Source organism: Protopterus annectens, chromosome 1.part1 (assembly GCF_019279795.1).
Source record: "Protopterus annectens isolate FY-2018-M chromosome 1.part1, PAN1.0, whole genome shotgun sequence".
Lineage (NCBI taxonomy): Eukaryota > Metazoa > Chordata > Ceratodontiformes > Protopteridae > Protopterus > Protopterus annectens.
This window is the reverse complement of record NC_056726.1, coordinates 1,887,224,353-1,887,244,019: the sequence shown is the minus strand read 5'-3', so window position 1 is coordinate 1,887,244,019 and position 19,667 is coordinate 1,887,224,353.

The following is a 19,667-nucleotide window of genomic DNA, read 5'->3' as shown; positions in this document are numbered from 1 at the left end:
CCTTGGATAAATTTCCCTAGTATGACTACCACCTCAGATCTCTCCTAAAATGAGGCCACTGGCCTGGTAGGACTAACCTGGTCAACTGTGGTCAGCAGAGTATAAATAAAATAAAATAATATCTGATCAATTTTAGAGAGGTAGCATTGTGTTGAAGCTGTTGGTAAACCTGCCTCATAACATCTGGGTCTTTGGTTTGTTTCTTAGCTGGTGTGCTTTATATGTCATACTTTTATGTGGTTTCTATTTTCTTCTGATATTTCACTTGGTCTTCTGGTATCCTCTCACATGAGAAAGACGTACATGCAAGCAAAATAATAACACTTAGTCTTGTAGAATTGCAATATACTTGCTTTATTTGTTTGTAATATATTTGTTTACTTATTTCATCATCAATTTATTCTATTCATTAATATGTTGATGACTAATGACAAGGCATTTCAGAAGAGATCTAGTAGGACTACTTATTTATCCATTATTTATTGATTTGATTGCTCATTAATAATAAAATGATTTCTTAATTGAATAAGATTGTTTGATTTTTGAGACCATGCAAAGGGTCATCTGTTACACTTGTCTCAACCTTGAAGGCTTTTTGCCAAAGCATTAATTATTTTTTAAGTGATTTAACAAAGGTTGTTTTTTCCTATTTGTCATGATTCATATATAATAAGTTTCTTTAGTATTATTTATTTAGTTACTTATTTATGTTTACTCGCTTTTTAACCACGGTAGTGCACTGATCATTATTCACCAATTTCAGTCTATGCCCATCATGCAGTTTGCAAAAAAAAAAAACAAAAGTCTGCACAAGAAAACAACAATGTAACACCAGATGTTAAAATAAAAGTCACAGACTATAGAAATTACAAGTCACATTAAGCTTATGCCCAAGGTGTAGATAAAAATGTATAAAACCATGATATCATACAATATGATCAACTTACATGAAGTGGAGGCAGACATTAGCTGTCAGCAGTATAAATACATTTATGCATTATAAATTTTACAGGTTTGGATTAATTAAAGTTAGAGAGAGGTAAAAGAGGAAACCAGGATATTTTGGTTTGTTAACTACCATGTCATCTTCTGTGACATTAAAAATTGCTTTAACTGAGGATGGAATTTGGTGTCAGTGGAGGATTTTGTGATGTAGGTTGGGACAGATTGACAGAGTTTGGGAGACAGTACTGAGTAGCTGTTGTCAGAGTAGTGGAGCTGCATGGAGCTGGATGGGGGTATTTAAGTGACAGGCAGAGCTGGCATGGTTCCTGAGATTATAAATTGGGGTACAGGCAACGAGTCTCATGTAGAGGGGTTATATAAGTAATCTGTACAGGAGACAACCTAGTAGCAGAATGGCTCTGGATGACATGGGGAGCCATTTATAGGTTCATAGGTTCATACTAGGCTATCTGCCCAAGGGCATTTATAAGCCTAGCCCATAGTTAAGTGGCTTTCGCCACCCCTTTAGTTTGAATAAACTATGCTATTATTTTGCTTTGCCTCTCCTCTGTCAAGCAGACACTGAAGTAATCCCTAATATATATATCTCTCCATCCATCATCATGATTCCTCTTGAAACAAGGCAAAGACCAGCCTCTCTACCCCTCACATGTACCATTTTTTTTGTTCCACAGGGAGTCTGTGATGAATCTGTCCTCTCCAGCACGCTCTCTATTGTTAAAGTGTCATAGGTTTAAGTCTCCGCCTTGTTTGTCTGAGGGATCTAGATTTTCTGAGGGTTCTTTATCTTTCATCAAATCTCTGGCCTTTATATGTATAGCACAGGCACACCTGAGCAAAGCGAGTATAGAGACTGAAGATAGAGTTGACTGAATTTCAGTCAGGCAGCATTTTTTTTTTTTTTTTTGACTTTATTTTGAGAGGAGATTTTTTTTTTCCTTTTTTGCTGCTGCGGTCAGATAGGGAGAGATATATTCGGGTGGGGCATTCCCTTCATGGGGCAGGATGAGTGATGAGTACAGGGGACGATGGACTATGAGTACAGGGTGTGAATCCTCCCTTCAGGTGGGCACATGAGGCTTCTGATCAACTGGCCTCTACTACTTAGGTTTTGTGAAAAAGGCTACTGTCATGGTGTCCCCCCAAAGCTGACTGGGTGACTGGGTCCCCACTTGGATTTCCACCTATATAGTAGCTAGGGTAACCTTTATTTGGCATATGACTATGCATTTCTTTTTATTTCTCTTTTTAACTTTAGCTTCTGGGCCTTATTAAGCTTAGCATCCATTTCTGGCCCCTTCTATCCATTTCTGTGAGGCCCTGTGTTTTCAGGCTATGGGTCAGATGTGTTGTGATTTGTTGCAAATAACCCCAACACAAAACTTTTGTTTGTCATTGTGTATCAGAAAAGAGAGTGGGACTCCAGAAGTGTGACTGTGGGACACCACTTGTGACAGGCTTTGAGTCTGACCAGTCTTTGTGACAGCATCTTGTGATGTATGGATGTATGGGTCGGCATGGCTTTGTTTGATATTCGATGAGCTGAGAGTGGGTGATTGTGTCTGCCTGTCGGGCGTTTTGTATGGAGGAGGTAGGCTGTATGGACTGCCTTCCTGTCTGCAATCAAAAAGTCAACCAAGTTTAAAAGTCAAAAAGTCATTTGAGTTTAAAGGCATGATCTGCCTTTGACAAAGTGGATTGGATAATTGTTTCTTTAGTTATATGCATGTCTTATGCTCCTCTGATGGCTTTAAAGGCTCCTCTTGGGATGCAGATAGGATTTAATGATGGGGGGGGTGCCCGGGTTGTGTGATGCTGGGACGGTGGTCGCCGAAATGAGACCACAGTGGGGCAGTGCCCTTCGACAACTGGCTGAGGTGAGGGTAAGATTAATGTTGTGTTAGTGTGGGGGAGAGATTCCCAGTTGGGACACCATCCGTTACATGGGGCTGTGTTCTTGCCCTGGGAGAGCAGTTTTTTGTTTGTGAGAGTTGCCTTGGGGGGCAGTTCTCACTGGGGGATGTTTGAGATGTTGGGGAGATTGGAAGTTGGCACCTCATCATTTTTTGGGGTGGAGAAGTTGGAGATGTTTCTGTTGATCATGTAGTTTCAGTTGAACTAATGTCAGTATATCTGGTCACTTCTCCTTTTTTTCTTAAAAGCTTATCTGCAATTCTCATTATTTTTTCTTAGGTTTACTTTTGGATTTTCTCTTTAGTTTTTTTTTATTTGATTTTAAGTTTCCTTATCTTTTATGTATGTTTTTGTCAGTGTTTGGCTATTTTTTCTTGTTTTTGCTCTTTTAACTTTCTGGGTCTTTTTTTGTTTTTTGTTTTTGTTGGTTTTTTGTGTCTGGGCTTTTTTTTTTTTTTTTTTCACTTGTTTTTTTGCTTTAGTGTTTGGGGCATGCCTTTTGTTAGGCATTAGTATAGTTTATGTTGGTTTTTTTGCACGTGATTGCACTGTGTTAGCTGTGATCCTGTTTGTTTAATGATGAGATTCCTGCGTTTAGAAGTGTTTTTTTGGCTGAAGTTTTTTTTTTGAGAAGTTTTTCTTTGAGGTTGTTTATTTATGTTTGAACCAGGAGGACCTCCAGCTTTTATAGGTGGGCCAGTGAGGATATGTAGTCTGGGGTCTTGATGAGATCCAGTATCACCAGTAGATCCTGATGAGGGTGTTGTGATCCTGTAGATCATGTTTTCTCCGTATGTGTTCCATTGGCCTTTTTTGTTGAAGTGGTGGCTACCTGGTTGTGTGGTGATTGGAGTTATAGAACTCCAGGAGGCCTTTTATTGTGGTTTGTGGCATGGTAGTGTTCTTGCCTTATATCAGGATAGTCATGTTGGTGTGTTTGGCCATGAAGTGTAGTTAAGCATAGCGGAAGGTTTTTGAAGGTGCTGATGCTGGGTGCCCTGTGCAGAGAGCTCTGGTGGCATGTCCTGTGCTGGTCAGGTAATTGCAGTCTCATGCCTCTCCGATGATACTGGGCCTGGCAACCTGATGGTGTGCCCCTCTGATTGGTGCGGCATTGATGTGACCTTGGGGATATTTTCCCTCTTTTTGTGTACCAGGTTTGGCCTGGGTGTGCCTGAGCCTGATCCAGGGGTGATTTTCTTGATATCGTTGTGCCTTGGGGGGAGTGCTGGCCTATGAAGAGAAATTTGAGATTGCTGCATCTCCTTCAGACAGCTATTTTTGATGTTGAGTTTTTGATTTAGATGGCATTATAAAGCAGATTTTAAAGAGAGAAAGGTGAGTTTGTGGGATTTGAAGTTGAGCCTTTTAGAATTTGGGCAGCAGCAAAAGGCACTATGGGGTTTTTTTGTCCTGTAAGGCAGGGTTTAGAACCCAGCTGTTGACAGCTGGCCTTTGAAGGATGTGCAATTCAGCCTGCTGCCAAGCATGTCATCCCATTCTAGAGTGAACTTGGATCAGACTTGTGGATCATTTTACTGCCTACTGTCAGGCATCACATCCCAGGCAGAGTCACATTGGATCCCCTTTGAATGTCACCAAGAGATCTCAACACCAGTAAGGGCTGTGCAATGCCTGTATTGTGAACCACCAGATGCCTCAGGTCGTGGACTGAGTTTGTAGGTGATTGAGTGCTTGAGGAGGCCCACTACATTGAGCTTGAGCCCCGTGTTTTTCATGACTATACTATTTATGTGAGACCTTTTCCCTACTCGTTATTGGCTGAGTTTGGAGTTGTCAGAGATCTACTGTTGGGGTGTTTGTATGTGACTGTGGATGTTGTGCTCAGTTGGTGTGACAGTTTGCAGCCGTATCTTGCACCTGTTTGGTGTTGTATTTTGTTTATGTTGGTGTGTTATTTATGTTGCGATACTCCAGTGTCTATTTTGTGTTTTGTTGTTGTTGGCCTTGTTTGTTATGTGTAATTGGTGTTTGATTTTCTGGAGAAATGTTTATTTGTGTTTTGTGTTTTGTATCAGTGGTGTGTGTGGTTCCTGTGGTGGTTTTGTGGTGTCTGTGTGTTTGAATGGTGCCTTCTCTGTGAGTAGTCTGGAGTGGAGAGGTAGAGTGTCCTTTCCTTGTCTGGGCTGGTTGCATATACTGAGTTGAGTGTTGTGTTAGAGAGCAAGGGCTGGGTTTCTCTGCCATTGCTCAGCCAGTCCTCTTGGGCTAGAGAGACAGATAGAGAGTGGTAGCAGAGACGCTACATGCTGTTGACTCGAATTATGAGAGTGGGAGGAGGAGAGGGTTGTCCGTGTACATGAGGCAATTGTAACATTGTCTCAGAGTTCTCAGATTCACCAATAGTGGAGGAGAATATTTAGCTTTAGCTTTAGGAAGTGTGATGGAATTCAGTGATGCTGGGGTGGGGAGGTGTGGTGGTGGGGTTAGTCACAAACTAACAGAGCTTGTTAGATAGTGTCCATACTTGTGTGCTGGTGTTAATGAAGGCATTAGAAAATAGGTGAACCATATTCCAGCTGTACAAGTAGTATTTATTTACCTATGGCTATTCTAGTGGGTGCAGAAAGAAACCAAGAAGGCTTCTGTGTCCAAAAGATAGAAAAGTAGATTTTAGATCTTATTTTGATGTGCAGATGAAAGTAAAATTATTGATCTAACCAAATGCCTAGACATCCGAAGTGGGTGGTGGCCATGATGGAATTACTGGATAGGAGTTTAATAAGAAGGGAGATGGGACTGTTGAAAAGTCTTTGGCTTACATCTCTGTCTCATACGGGGATTGAGGTAATAACTGTGAACTTTGGATTTGATATTATATACCATGTACTGTTCCCATGAGCTGCTTAATTTTTTTCCTAGCTTTAGACTGACTATGTGCTAACAACTGATCATTTTTAAGCCTGGCATCTTGGAATTTACACTCATATTCTTGCTTTTCAGGAAAAAGGTTAGTAATATCAGAGAAAAGCATCTTATTTGATTTTTCCAACACAACTCCACCTCAAGGTTACATATATATTTGCATGTATTATTTATTTATTTATTTATTTATTTATTTATGTGTTTATTCATTTATATTGAGTAACCAAGTGGGTTTACCAGATAAAATTAGGACCCTTTTCAATCACAGTTTCAAATTCAAACAACAACCCAAACAGAGCACAAGTTTGACAAATGTACAGTAATAACATTACACAACCAATAAGAGCAAAGGGTTTTCAGAATATCAGAATAACGAAGATGTGAAAATATTTTAGTACAACAGTATATGATAAAACTTCCTGTTTTACTTGCACATGCATTTACACTATTTACAAAGCTCTCCTATGAATCTTTGGTTATACATCCTTAGTAAGAAAGATGGTGATTTGATGGGGAAGAGCCTATGATATACCTTGATGGTGGATTAAAGCTTTACTGGTGCTTCCCTTGCACATAGTTTCTTTATAATTCACCTGCTTGAGTGGCAGCAGTTAGTACAACTTGTAAGATACTATTGAGAAAAAAAGTTACAGCAGTGTCATGCTTACTACATTACCTGCTGCCAGACAAAGTAAACAGAAAAGAAAATAAGATGAAAGCACTGAATTTACGTGTCTGGACTATTATTTCATAGTTGCAGTGTTATATTCAGTGAAGGCATGAGGCAAATGTCATTCTGCTTGCATGAAATGCATTAATGCAAAAGAAAAAAATGCCTACAGTTTACATAGAGCAGGCTGAATTGTAAGTTTGTGTCAATGGCACCCTGCAGAATAGCCATATCATTGTCAGAGATGAACTGCTCAGTCTGATCTGAGGGATGCCATGTTTTCATTTAAAGAGAAGATGGAAGGTGACTCTGTATTTAGACAATGAAGAGATTGGAGATACAGATAAAAACAAGTCAGGACTATATGCTGATCCACTAGATATGAAAGACTTAAGATGCTTGAAAGAAAATTGGTTTACAGATGAGGAAAAATGACACCTGCAGCTCTGTGGAGTTTTTTTTTTTTTTGAAGATCATTTAAAATAAGTGTTAAATCTGGGACACAAAGGCCACACATTATGCAGTACAGACAAAAGTACAGTGAAAGCATTGAGGATTTTGGGACTAGATCATGTACTGGGCACTAAAATGTCAGTTTATAAATGAGCTTAATGAGAATTGGATGTAACTGATTACTACAAGCATTATTCATAATGTATTTAAGATAGACCTCTACAGTGAACATGAAGGACATTCAGTTGCAGTTACACTCACTAAGGTCAAAAATATGAAACTATATTAACAGACACTTTGCACATGAAGCAACTTTCGTCATTTGGCAGTGTCAAGGGATGAAAACACTAGAGATGAAATACAGACCATAAGCTACATCATGCCCTTCATATAATGACTCCTATTCAGCATGTGGTAAAAAGGGGCACTGAAGTTTAATAAGCAAGCAATTGACAGATGCAGTTTTGGTTCCATAGCACAAAATTTTTACCATTGGACCCAAATTGATGGTAACCCCATGCAAGGTCACAGGAAAAGGTGTGAGTCATATGTTGATGCAGCAGACAAAAGTAAATAAAGTGAAGACAATGATTACACTAAAGCACTTTTATTCCATGGCATTTAGTGTATTGCACATACCTAGATGCCTACTGCTAATCTCAAATCAAGCCATGATGATGCCGTTACAATATTTGTCATTGAACAACCTGACCTTTTAGAAATGAATATATACATCAGGTGATAAAGGAGCAATTGGGGACAGTGTTCCATTTTCTACATTCTAAAAAATGAATGACTCTTAAGAATAAGCTCTTATGATACCTATAATCAAAGCATAAAATGAAAATGATGTAATACAGTCAAGATGAGATTCCTTGCCTTGGTGCCATTAATTGTTCTTGCCACTGCAAGAATTCTGAAAGAATAGATCCTATGTTTTATGTAATGGATGTTTCTGGATCAGTTATACAAGTAAATGGTTAAAGCTTATGCATACATACATACATACATACATACATACATATATACAAATATTTCAAGCACTAGCATTAATGCCCTTCTAGCCTGCCAATATACCAAAACAGTTGTTCCCGTAATAGGTACCCAGGCTGTTCTTAAAAATATCTATTCTAGTGCTTGCTTCAATGTAATTTGGTAGTCTGTTCCTTGCATCAGGTGCTCTCTCAGAGGTTCATAGATTCATAGGTAGGTATTAGGCTATTGGTCCACAGGCCTACATAACCCTAGCCAAAAAAAGTTCCCTGGCTTCCGCCACTCAAGAAAATTATTTTCCTGTGCCCCTGTCGAGCAGAGCCACAGAAGTGATCCCTGGGGTGAATTCCCTATTTCCCATCCAATTGTCAAGATTTTTCTTAAAGAGGGCTAATGAGGAGCTTTGTTTGATATGAATGGGTAGTCTGTTCCAGAGCATGAGAAGTCTCTGGGACAGGAATCTGTCCCTCCAGCATGTTCTGTTTATTGTGGTGACAAGGTTTAGGTCCCTTGAGTGTGTGGCTCGGAGACATTGGTATTTTTTTAAGTGTAGCATGTCCAACAGATCTGGGTTTGACATGGCTTTGTATGTTAGGCAGAGGTCGCCTCTGAGTAGGTAATATGCAATGGAATAGAGCTGGAGTTTTTTTGGGACGGTTTGTGTATGGCATCTGTTTTAGGCTGGTAATCTTCTTAGTGAGGTATTTCTTAGGCCTTTCCAGTGGTTGAAGATGTCTTGCGAGGTACATATCAAATGGGGCATTGTACTCTATAATGGATCTGATGAGGGATGAGTAGAGAGGAACAATGACATATTTTTTTCAGGAGGAGAACCCCTTTGTGATGAGGTGTGCCACGTAGAAGGATTTCCTGACTACTGTGGGGATGTGATTATCAAAGGAGAGACTACTGTCCACCTGTGACCCATTTTTAGTGTTTAGTAGGCTACTGCCTATGTGGTAGCTCATGGGTACAGTGTTTTTCCCAAAGGGATGACAATGCACTTCTTGGCATTGAGCTTGAGGCCATGACTTTGACACCAAGCATCAGTCTCAGTGAGGCCCCTTTGTAGAATGTCCACATCATTATGCGATTCTATTATGGCCTCTAGTTTGCAATCATCTGCAAACTTCATTAGCCAAAGACCTGCCATGTTAACCTGGACTTCTGAGAAGTAAATTCCAAACAGGAGAGGACCCAGGACTGAGCCCTGTGGTACTCCACTTGTCACTGGTCTGAAGTCAGATTTGCAATCGGCTACTTTCACTGTGTGGGTTCTGTTAGTGAGCTAGTTGGTCCCCCATCATGTGACATAGGGATTTATGTCCAGTTTAGTGAGTTTATCTATAATTCCAGAGTGGGGATGGTGAAAAAGCCTTGGCAAGGTCAAGTTAGGCTGTGTGCACCACCTTACCCTCATCCATGGTGAGGTGCCTGCTGGTCAATCAGGTTTAGGAGACATGATCTACTTTTTACAAACCCAAACTGAGTGGGGTCCAGAGTTTGGAGGTTACCTATGTCTTTGCTTGTAAGCTCCAAGATGATACATTCCATGGCCATGCAGACCAGGCTCATCAGGCTAATGGGGCAGTAGTTCATGGGGTCCATGGTGGCACCCTCTTTGTGGAGTAGCATAACCGTCACTGTGCACCATTCAGTAGGCACAAAGCCTGAAGTGAGGCTATGATTGAACAAGGTACTTAGGTGGGGTGCCAGTTCGTTCTGTAGTTCATGCAGAATGCAGCCTGGGATGTTGTCTGGTTCCATGGATGCTGTGTTCTTCGCTTTGGAGAGTGTGGTCTTTACTTGTACATCTGTGATTACTGGGGCTTTGCATTCTTCCTGTATAGAGAAGGTCCCTTTGGGGGATGGGGGGGGTAAAGTTTTCACTGAACTTATCTGCCAGTATGTTGGCAGTATCAGTTGGTTCTGTATATCTAGAGCCATTGTGCTATAGCTAAGAGCAGATTTGAGTGTTGCCATTGAGATTCTTGACATAGCTGTAGAATGCTTTGTGGCTGTACTTAGAATCAGTGGTGATTTTATTTTCATTAACTAGCTTTGGAGGATTGTATGAGTGATCTCATCTTCTTACTGATGCTGACCAGGGAGTTCCTGTAATCAGGGCATTTTACTCTTTTTTGCAAAAGTTTCTTCCTTCTGTTGTAGAGTTTATTTATGGCAGGGGACCACCAGATTTGCTTCCTTTTTCTTGGAGGATAGCATCTTGCTTTTGTTGGGGATGGTATGATTCATGCACTCGTGTATATGCTTATACAGTGGAGTTGTAAAGGATTCAGCAGTTGTACCACTATTTTCCATCTGTATGGGTTTCGTGAAGTTTGCCACTTCTGTCTTAAGAAGCTGGCTTTGGAGAAGTTTTTTTATGGTGGTTTCCTTAATGGGGGGTGGGGCGGGATATGGATGTCTAAGGTGATTAGCTTGTGGTCGGATCTGACCAGAGAGGAGTTGACCTCTGGCATGGAACATCAGTTTCCCATATTAGTAATGACCAGATCCAGGATATTGCTGCCCCTGGTGGGGGATTGGACAAGCTGATCCAGGGCATTGAGCAAATGAGTTAGCACATGAGTAATTTTCCCAATTGATGGTGGGGTAGTTGAAATCGCCCATTATTAGGATACTGGTCTGTACCTTAATATTATCCAGTGTATCAAGAAATGTGGAGTGGGCATCCTGGGGCATGGCAGGGGATCTGTAACAAGCAACAACCTGGATTGCAGTCTTGCCCAGTGTTAGTTGCACTTGGATAATTTCGAATGCATTATGTTGAACAACTAGCCTGGAGGTGTGGATATCCTTAATGAATATTGACACGCCTGCTCCTTTAGTGTTTCGGTCCAGGTTAGGTGGCAAAAGGTGTGGTATGAATGAGAACCAATTAATACACTTCTCATTTTTATAGTATTTTCTACATAGGTTGCCTGATGATTTTCTAGTACTTTTTCATAACCCCCAAAGATTCCCAAAGGTAGTTGCCTCTAAATGTCCTATATACCTAAATAAGTTCTCCTCTTAAATATCTGTAAGAGACAAGGTAAAGTCCAGATATTTTGGACTTTCATAATAACTTACATTTTCACATCCATAGATGCCCTTAGCATATATATTTCAGCTATACTTTTTTCTGGTTTACTCATGCTTGTTTTCTTATAAGGTTTCCATATTTTTCCCACTCTCAAGTTTCATTCTAATGTAATTAACAAACAATGACTTCATCATTTCTGATTTGCTAGACTTTATAAATCTTTTTATACAACCTACAGTTCTATAACTATCATTAACCAATTGCTTGATATGATTAGAAAAACTCAAAGCTGGATCTGATCCTTAAATGAATCTACAGTTTCAATCAATGTGTGCTGTATTAAATATTTCCCTTTCAATTTATGACTCCAAAGTCGTATATGCTTAGTTTTAGATGTATTTATCAGCATATTATTCTCCTGTTCCAAAATGGCCAATTTAGTCAAATTCCTTAGCAGACATGCCCTTTCTGAAACACATGTAATCAGTTTACCCAATTTCAGGTCATCTGCATACAGACTGTAGAAAACCTCATATGAAAAAATATGTCTGAAAGATACAATCTAAGCAAGTAAGAGCCCAGGGCAGAGCCCTCTAGGAAACCCTGACTGTATCCAAGAAATTGTCCTGTCTAATTTCCCTGTGATACTTGCAATGTCCTATTTATAAGCCATACATCAATCTTATCAGGAGTAAATCAATACCTAGCTGTTATAATTTATTGATCAGTGTTTTGTGTATGACCTTCTGAAATGCTGAAGTTAAATCTATATAAATTACATCACAGCACAATTTTTCATTCATAGCTGTTATTATATTGTTATAGAATATCATATTACAGGTGATAATATATATATTTTCAACATAGGCATGCTGATATATAGTTTCAATCCCAACCTTTCCGATTCTGACAATAATTTATCCAATATTGTTGTCTCCATTATTTTTCTACAACATGAAAGTAGACTTAAGGGTCTGTATCACTCTGGGTTTGTCCTATTCCCCCTTCCCTTAAAGACAGGATTAATAAACACATTTCCAATTTTGAGGAATCTCCCAATATTTGTATGACCTAGAAAATAACAAGATATAATAGTACTATAAGTTCTTGTTAAAATATTCTCAGGTTATTGTTACTAATTCTGTCCCCTACACATGCTTTGTTTGGATCCATTTTTCATACTTCTTTTTTCAATATAATCTAATTTGATTCCAGTATCTGAGGTTACCTGGATGTCACTAGAACAACTTATCACCCCCTTTGTGGAGCCAGACTGTTTGCATAAGATTTTGTAAATCTATCTATAATCTGTCATGTTGAAGAATGAGTTTTAGAATCTACACATTTTATCAGTTTGTATGTCTTTACTCCTTCCACATCTTATGTATTTATAAAATGGTTTCCTGTTATACTCAATATCTTTATATAAATTTTATTCACATTTTTTCTTGATCATGTCTCACACTATGCTTGATTTGTTTGTCCAGCTTGCTTATTTCAGTTTTCATAGTTGTAGCTTATCACTATCAAACATTGTGGTAGATTCACAGAAAGTGAATGATGTAAAAGCACTGATAAACAAATGTTTGCCAATCAAAGATATATATGAGCTCAAGGAAGCACATCCAAACCAGTTGACAAACCTAGTAACTTTAGAAAGCAGTTAAACTCCTCCCAAAGCTGGATGAAAACTATTTATTGAACCAACATGAAAATGCAGCATGCATAACAAGGCAAAATTACAGCTGGTGCTGAATAGACGTACTTGGCATGGTGTCCTGCACAACGTATGGATTGGTATTCCTTCTTTTCCATTATTGATAAAAAGTATGTTTCCCTATGCACATGTATAAATCATCAGAGACGAAATGCCATTCAAAAAAGTTGTCCACACAAGATTCTAACTGTTGTTCTGGCATGATCATAGTTTTTACACCAGCCTAATTTTTTCTGGGTTTTCCCCTCAAAATAACTTAACTCAGAGCTATACTGACATGCTATATCTACTTATGTTACATTTTAAAGAATGTATAACTGAAACAGGCATTACCTCCTATGTTGGCTGAACGGAAAGGTTGTTGAACTCCACTGCTGTTATGGAATTATTAACAGATAATATCACAATTAAGGACCAAACTGAAGGTAAATGGGAAGCAGGGAGTAATCCTGCTTAGGGATTTTAAGAACTAGGCCCATTCATTTTCTGTGTTGGTATTTATCTTTTACAATGAACTGTGATATGCATCACTACATTTTAAACTTTGGTGTTGTTCGTCTGGTAGTGACTCACTAAGGTAACTTGGGGACAAGCAATTACAGTATGTATTTCATTTTGCTATAGGAGTTCATAGGTTCATAGATTCAAAGGAGTGTACTAGGCTAATGACCACAAGTGCCTTTTTAAGCCCAGCCATGCATTGCAGACCTATGACAAGTTCTGGCACACTTGATAAGTGTAAGTAGGGTCTTAGGAGGTGAACCATTTACATTGCTGAGTCCTTGATTCTTCTTTATTTGCTACTGTTTATGTATGTTTGTGTGTGTGTGTGTGTGTGTGTGTGTGTGTGTGTGTGTGTGTGTGTGTGTGTGTGTGTGTGTGTGTGTGTGTGTGTGTGTGTGTGTGTGTGTGTGTGTGTGTGTGTGTGTGTGTGTGTGTGTGTGTGTGTGTGTATGTATGTGTGTGTGTCTGTGTGTGTGTGTGTGCGTGTGTGTGTGCGCGTGCTTGTGTGTGTATGTGTGTGTGTGTGTGTGTGTGTGTGTGTGTTTAGGTATCAGTGTGCGTTCAAGTTAAGTTCAGCATTGTGCTGCTATTGTAAGAAAGTTTTATACATTCTTGTAAATTCTTTTGAAGCTGACATTCGTGTAAAGACTGCATTGTTGTTTAAGTAATTTGATAAGTGCTCTGTAAAAAAAAATTGGGGGTGGGTTTTAACTAATAATGAACACATACCTAAGTTTAGAAATGCAAACGAGCTAATCACATTTGATGCCACAGCTTCTGACAATATTCAGAACTTTGTTTGGGTGGTATTGTTGAAAATACTTGCTATTTGGATGAGTAGATTCCTAGACTTTTACAAAACTAAGATGAATTAAATCTTTGAAGAACATCCTTGTTGTCTGCATGTCTGATAATTTGGGTGTTAATACAGAAGTTAAAGAAGATCACAACAAAAATCTGACGAGTAGGCTAGACAGAGCTACCAAAACAAGACTACTGCATCATGAAGGCAATATAAATAAAACCAGCATTTTATTCTTTGCCAATCTGTATCCAAACAATGCTCTTTGCCCTGATGCAAATAAAACATTATACATGTATATAAATGCCAGCCCTTCAATGCATAGGTTCCTAGGTTCATAGATTAGTACTAGGCTAACTGCCATTGTGGGCCATTTACAAGATAAATAAAACCAGCATTTTATTCTTTGCCAGTCTGTATCCAAACAATACTATTTGTCCTTATGCAAATAAAAATGTAGACAAATGCCAGCTCTTCAACACATAGGTTCATAGATTAGTACTCGGCTAGCTGGCCTTCTGGGCTATTTTAAGCCTAGTGAATTACCCCATGTAGGAATCAAACTCTGCACCTTACATCTGCCAGGCAAGCACTGCAATCATTATGCCAACTTCCCACACAGCCAATTCTCATACCCCTCTTTATATGTTCATAGGTGATTATTAGTCTAATGGCACAGGAGCCTTTACAAGCCTAGCCAATAATACCCGGGATATGACAATATTATTTTTTAATTCCCCAGATATGGGATGGGGTACTGTCACTGTAGTGGGTCAGTGGGTGTTGGAATCTTGAGTCAATTTACAGATTGCCTCTGTCCATAAGGGACATGGCAGTACCCCTGAAGTAAATCTACATTTCTCCATCCATTTATCCAAATTCTTTTTGAAGAGAGTGAGGGATGGGCTTTGTTTTACTAAGATGGGAAGATTATTCCATGGACGAGGTAACCTTTGCGATATGAATCTGTCTGTCCAGTGAGTTCTGTTAGAGTCAGAAATAAGATTCAGGTCCATGGAATGCATAACCCTCATGTAATTTTTCTTGTGAATATGTAACATTTTCATCATGGCTAAATCAGAGAATGCCTTCTAGGTCATGCATAAGTCCCTTCTCAGTAAATAATATGAAATGGAAGAAAGGGATAGGACCTTTAGTCGAAGGATCAGATATATTTTGTTTCAGTGCATAATAGTCTTAGTAGTAGGATTAATAAAATATTGCACAATTGCTGGAAATTTTTACTTCAGGATGTGGAGTTGAAAAGAATTATATCAAATTGTCCTTCTATTTCCTATAAAAAAGGAAAGAGTTTGAACAACTTTTTAGTTTCTAGTTATTTTTCCATGCCTGATGAGGTATTATATTTGACCCCTGTTTTGAAGGGTACATACCCTTGTGGCTGTTGTTCCATATTTTCCTGTATTGTTATAAGTTTTAGGAAAATAAATGTTGCCTACTTTTCTCCTAGTGGCAGTTTTTCCTGTAATAGTCAAGGTGTAGTCTATGTTCTCAAATGTCCATGTAATTTATTTTATATCTTCTGGCTTTTCCTGGTTAGGGGTCACCACAGCAGATCATCTGTCTGCTCATGATTGGCAGTGGAGATTTATGGTGTTGAGTTGCTAGCCCAGTGCCCAACCTTCCACAGAAGGCACACACATGCACACCTAGGGCCAATTTAGAGTATCCAATTCACCTACTGCATGTCTTTGGGATGAAACTGGAGCACCCAGAGGAAACCCACATGACCACAGGAAGGATTTAAAAACTCTGCACAGAAGGCACCCCAGCCGAGAATTGAACCAGAGAACCTCTTGCTGTGAGGCGGTAACGCTAACTGCTGCAGCGCCATGGCCGCCCGCCTGTAATTTATTTTATATAGGGGAAAGTAAAAGAAAATGGGAGGGTGGGTGGCCTAATGGTTAAGGTGTTTGCCTTACAAACACAAGGTGCAGGGTTAGAGTCTCACAAGGGATAATTGGCTAGGCTTAAAATGGCCCACAAGGGCAATTAGCCTAGTACTAATCTATGAACCTAAATCTATGAACCTATAAAATTGAAAGTCAGAATACAGGAACATATAAGGGGCATAAAGAATAATAAAATTGAAAGAAATATTGCTGTGCATTTTAAAGTAGCACATGATAGTGATCATTCTTTGTTACAAGTTTCTGTTATAGAACAAGTTTTTTATGAAAATTGGTAAATTATGTGATATTAAGGATAAACTTCTTTATAAGGAAACAATTTAAATTTAATACTATGGTACCTGTAGGTTTGAATCTAGAAATTAATCGGATGCACTTATGTAACTGAATAATTAATTTATTTATTAATTTTTATTTATTTATGTATTTATTTATTTATTTGTTTAACATTTGTTGACCGGGAAAGTCCGACTAGGTTCCACAGAGCCTGTTTTCAGCAGAGGCCCGGGGAGAAATGCTTGATGGTGTTATAAAAAGATTTGTGAAATGTTGTGTACTTGTATTACTCCTGGAAGGCTGAGAGCAGAGGCACTAGAGTTCCAAACGTTTTTCATTAAACGTGTGTTTGGATTGTGGTCAGTTGTGGATTCTTCTTTTTGCTGTTTTCATTCAAGTTGTTGGATATAGGACCTTTAGTCAGTCTGCATAAGACATGTGTATTACACTTCATATTTTTTTTAGGGAGAAACTTCTAGGGCCACTCCATTTGCTGTAAGTGTCTGGTTAGATACATACAGAAGGAAGCATTGTACCTGATTATTGTGCCTGATGAGCGCTCTGAGTACAATGGCATATGACTCTTTGATCGTGATGCCATGGCTTTACTTATAAGTTGAGCCACACAGAAGGATATCCTAACTATTGTAGCTACTCGTTGTCAAAGGTTAACTTATTATCTATCTGTGTTCCTAGGTCCCTCACAACTGGGTCTGCTTTTAAGGGTGTGTTATCAATATTATAATTTGCAGGGAAATCTGATTTTCTGAAAGGTATGATTATGCATTTTTTAGCATTTAGTCTCAGATCATGGCTCTGGCACCAGTTGTTTGTCACTTTTAGGCCTGTTTGTAGGATGTCATCATCGTTTGGGGTATTAATGACTAGCCAGCTTACAGTCATCCGTAAGTTTGTCAGCCAGAGGCCCTAAAAATTGTGCTTCATTTCAGAAAAGTATATACCAAACAATAGGAGTTCCTACACTGAGCCCTGTGGGACACTGCTGGCAACAGGTTTCTTATCGTTAGTGGATTCAACTATCCAGACAACATGCATCCAGTCAGTCAGACAGTTTGCTATCCATCTGATGATGTAGTGGTTTATGCCTAACTCAGTACATTAATCTATGATCCCTGAATGGGGAATTGTGTCAAAAGCTTTGTCCAGTCTAGATAAGCAGTGAGTACTGTTTTACCCTTATCCATGTCCCCAGTGACTTTCTCAAAGAAGTCCACAAGACTGAGTAGGCAAAACCTCCATATGACAAAGCCAAATTGGGTCTGGTCCAGTGTCTGTAGAGTTCCTTTGTCAATATTGATTAGGTCCATGATAATTCTGTCAATGACCTTGCAGTTAAGACTGGTCAAGTAGTTCAGTGGGTCAGTTTATGGGCCCTACTTGTGAGAGGGATGATTGTAGCAGTCTTTAAATCCTCTCTGTGACAAAGCCCATCCAGAGGCTGTGATTTAAGAGGGTTTTTTTATGGCCTTGATAGACTCTATTTTAAGGTATTTAAGAAGCATCCTGGAATGTTGTTGAGACCCATGGATACTGTGTTTTTGGCTTTAGTGAGAGCAGTAAGGACCTGTTCCCTTATAATGACCGGTGGGGGGGGGTGTATTTCTTTGGATGTGGTAGGAGGTGATGGGGGGAGTTTGTTCTGTACTTATTGGCCAGCAGGTTTGTTATAGTTTCAAGCTGGATGTAAGACTTGTCATTCATGATTAACTTGGCCCATTGCTGAGCATTTTCCCTGAGGTACGAACATCATTTAAAAAAAGCCTTATGGTTATCTTTCATCTGGGAGGCTATCTATGCCTCATAGTTTGCTTTGGCTGATTTGGCCAGCTTTCTAATGTCTTTATTTAGACTGGTAAGTTTCTTTTTGCACTGTTTTGTCTGTTCCTTCTTGGCTTTGGAAAGGATGTTTTCCTTTTGTTGAATAGCCTATTTATGCTAGGGATCCAGCAGGGTGGTTTATTTTTGTCAGAAGTTATAGGTTTGACTCTGACAGGTACTGCCCCCTTTATACAGGAATGATTGTGGCTGTACAGTGCTTTTGTGTATAGCTCAGAGTAGGTCTCAGTGTCATCAGGGATTGAAGGGACTTGGAACTTTAATAAGCTGTCACTTAGTTTGAGGTAAATGGCCTTAACAAAGTTCTTATAGGTTCATAGGCTCATAGGTTTATACTAAGCTATCTGCCCTAAGGCATTTATAAGCCTAGCCCAAAGTTTTGTGGCTTACGCCACCCCTTATAAGAAAAAATACTGTGCCCATTAGTTTGTTGTGCCTCTGTCCAGCAGTGACACAGAGATGATTCCCGGGTTAAACCTACGATCTCCCATCCACAGGTCAAGATTTCTCTTGAACAGAGTCAGCGAGGTGCTCTGCCTCACATGGACCGGGATTTTATTCCACAGCATAGGGAGTCTCTGAGTGATAAATCTATCCCTCCAGCACGTCCTATTTATATCCATGCTAAGGTTTAAGTCGCTTGCTCTAGTGGTTTTGGTGGATTTTGATTTTCTGAGATGGAGCATGTCCATTAATTCCGGGTTGGACATGGCCTTGTATGTCAGGCACATGTCACCTCTGAGCAGACGGTATGTGACTGAATAGAGCTGGAGTTTCTTCAATCTGGCAGCATATGACAGATTTTGGAGTCCCTTTATCCTTTTGGTGAGGAACTTTTGGGGTCTCTCCAATTGCTGCAGATGTCGGGTGAGATACATCCCGAATGGGGCATTGTACTCGATCATTGGTCTGATAAGTGAAGAGTACAGGGGAACAATGACCTCACTAGATCTGGATGTGAATCCCTTCATGATCAGGTGGGCAATGTAGAAGGTCTTTCTAACCACTTTAGCAATGTGAGTGTCAAAAGAAAGGCCACTGTCAACCTGGGTCCCCAGGTCCCTGATAACCTCTTCTGTGCTTAGTGGATTGCCGCCTATATGGTAGCTTGGGGTTACCTTGTTTTTCCCGAAGGGTATGACTATACATTTTTTGGCATTTAACTTCAGGCCATGGCTCTGGCACCAGCTATCTGTTTCCTTGAGTCCCTTCTGAAGGATATCTGTGTCCGATGCACTTTCCACTATGGCGCCCAGTTTGCAGTCGTCTGCAAACTTTGTCAGCCAAAGTCCTCCCATGTTGGCCTGTACTTCTGAGAAGTAGATGCTGAACAATAGGGGGCCAAGGACCGAGCCCTGTGGGACACCACTTGCGACCAGCTTGGAGTCTGACATAGCGCCAGCAACTCTAACCCTGTGGGTTCTGTCCTTAAGCCAGTTTGCAACCCATCTTGTGACATATGGGTTTACATTTAAGCTGGTAAGTTTTTCTACAATACCCGAGTGGGGTATTGTGTCGAAAGCCTTTGCAAGGTCAAGGTAGGCTGTATGGACTGCCTTTCCCTCATCAATGGCCTTGGTGACTGTTTCGAAGAAGTCGACCAAGTTCAAAAGGCATGATCTGCCCTTGACAAAGCCAAACTGGGTCGG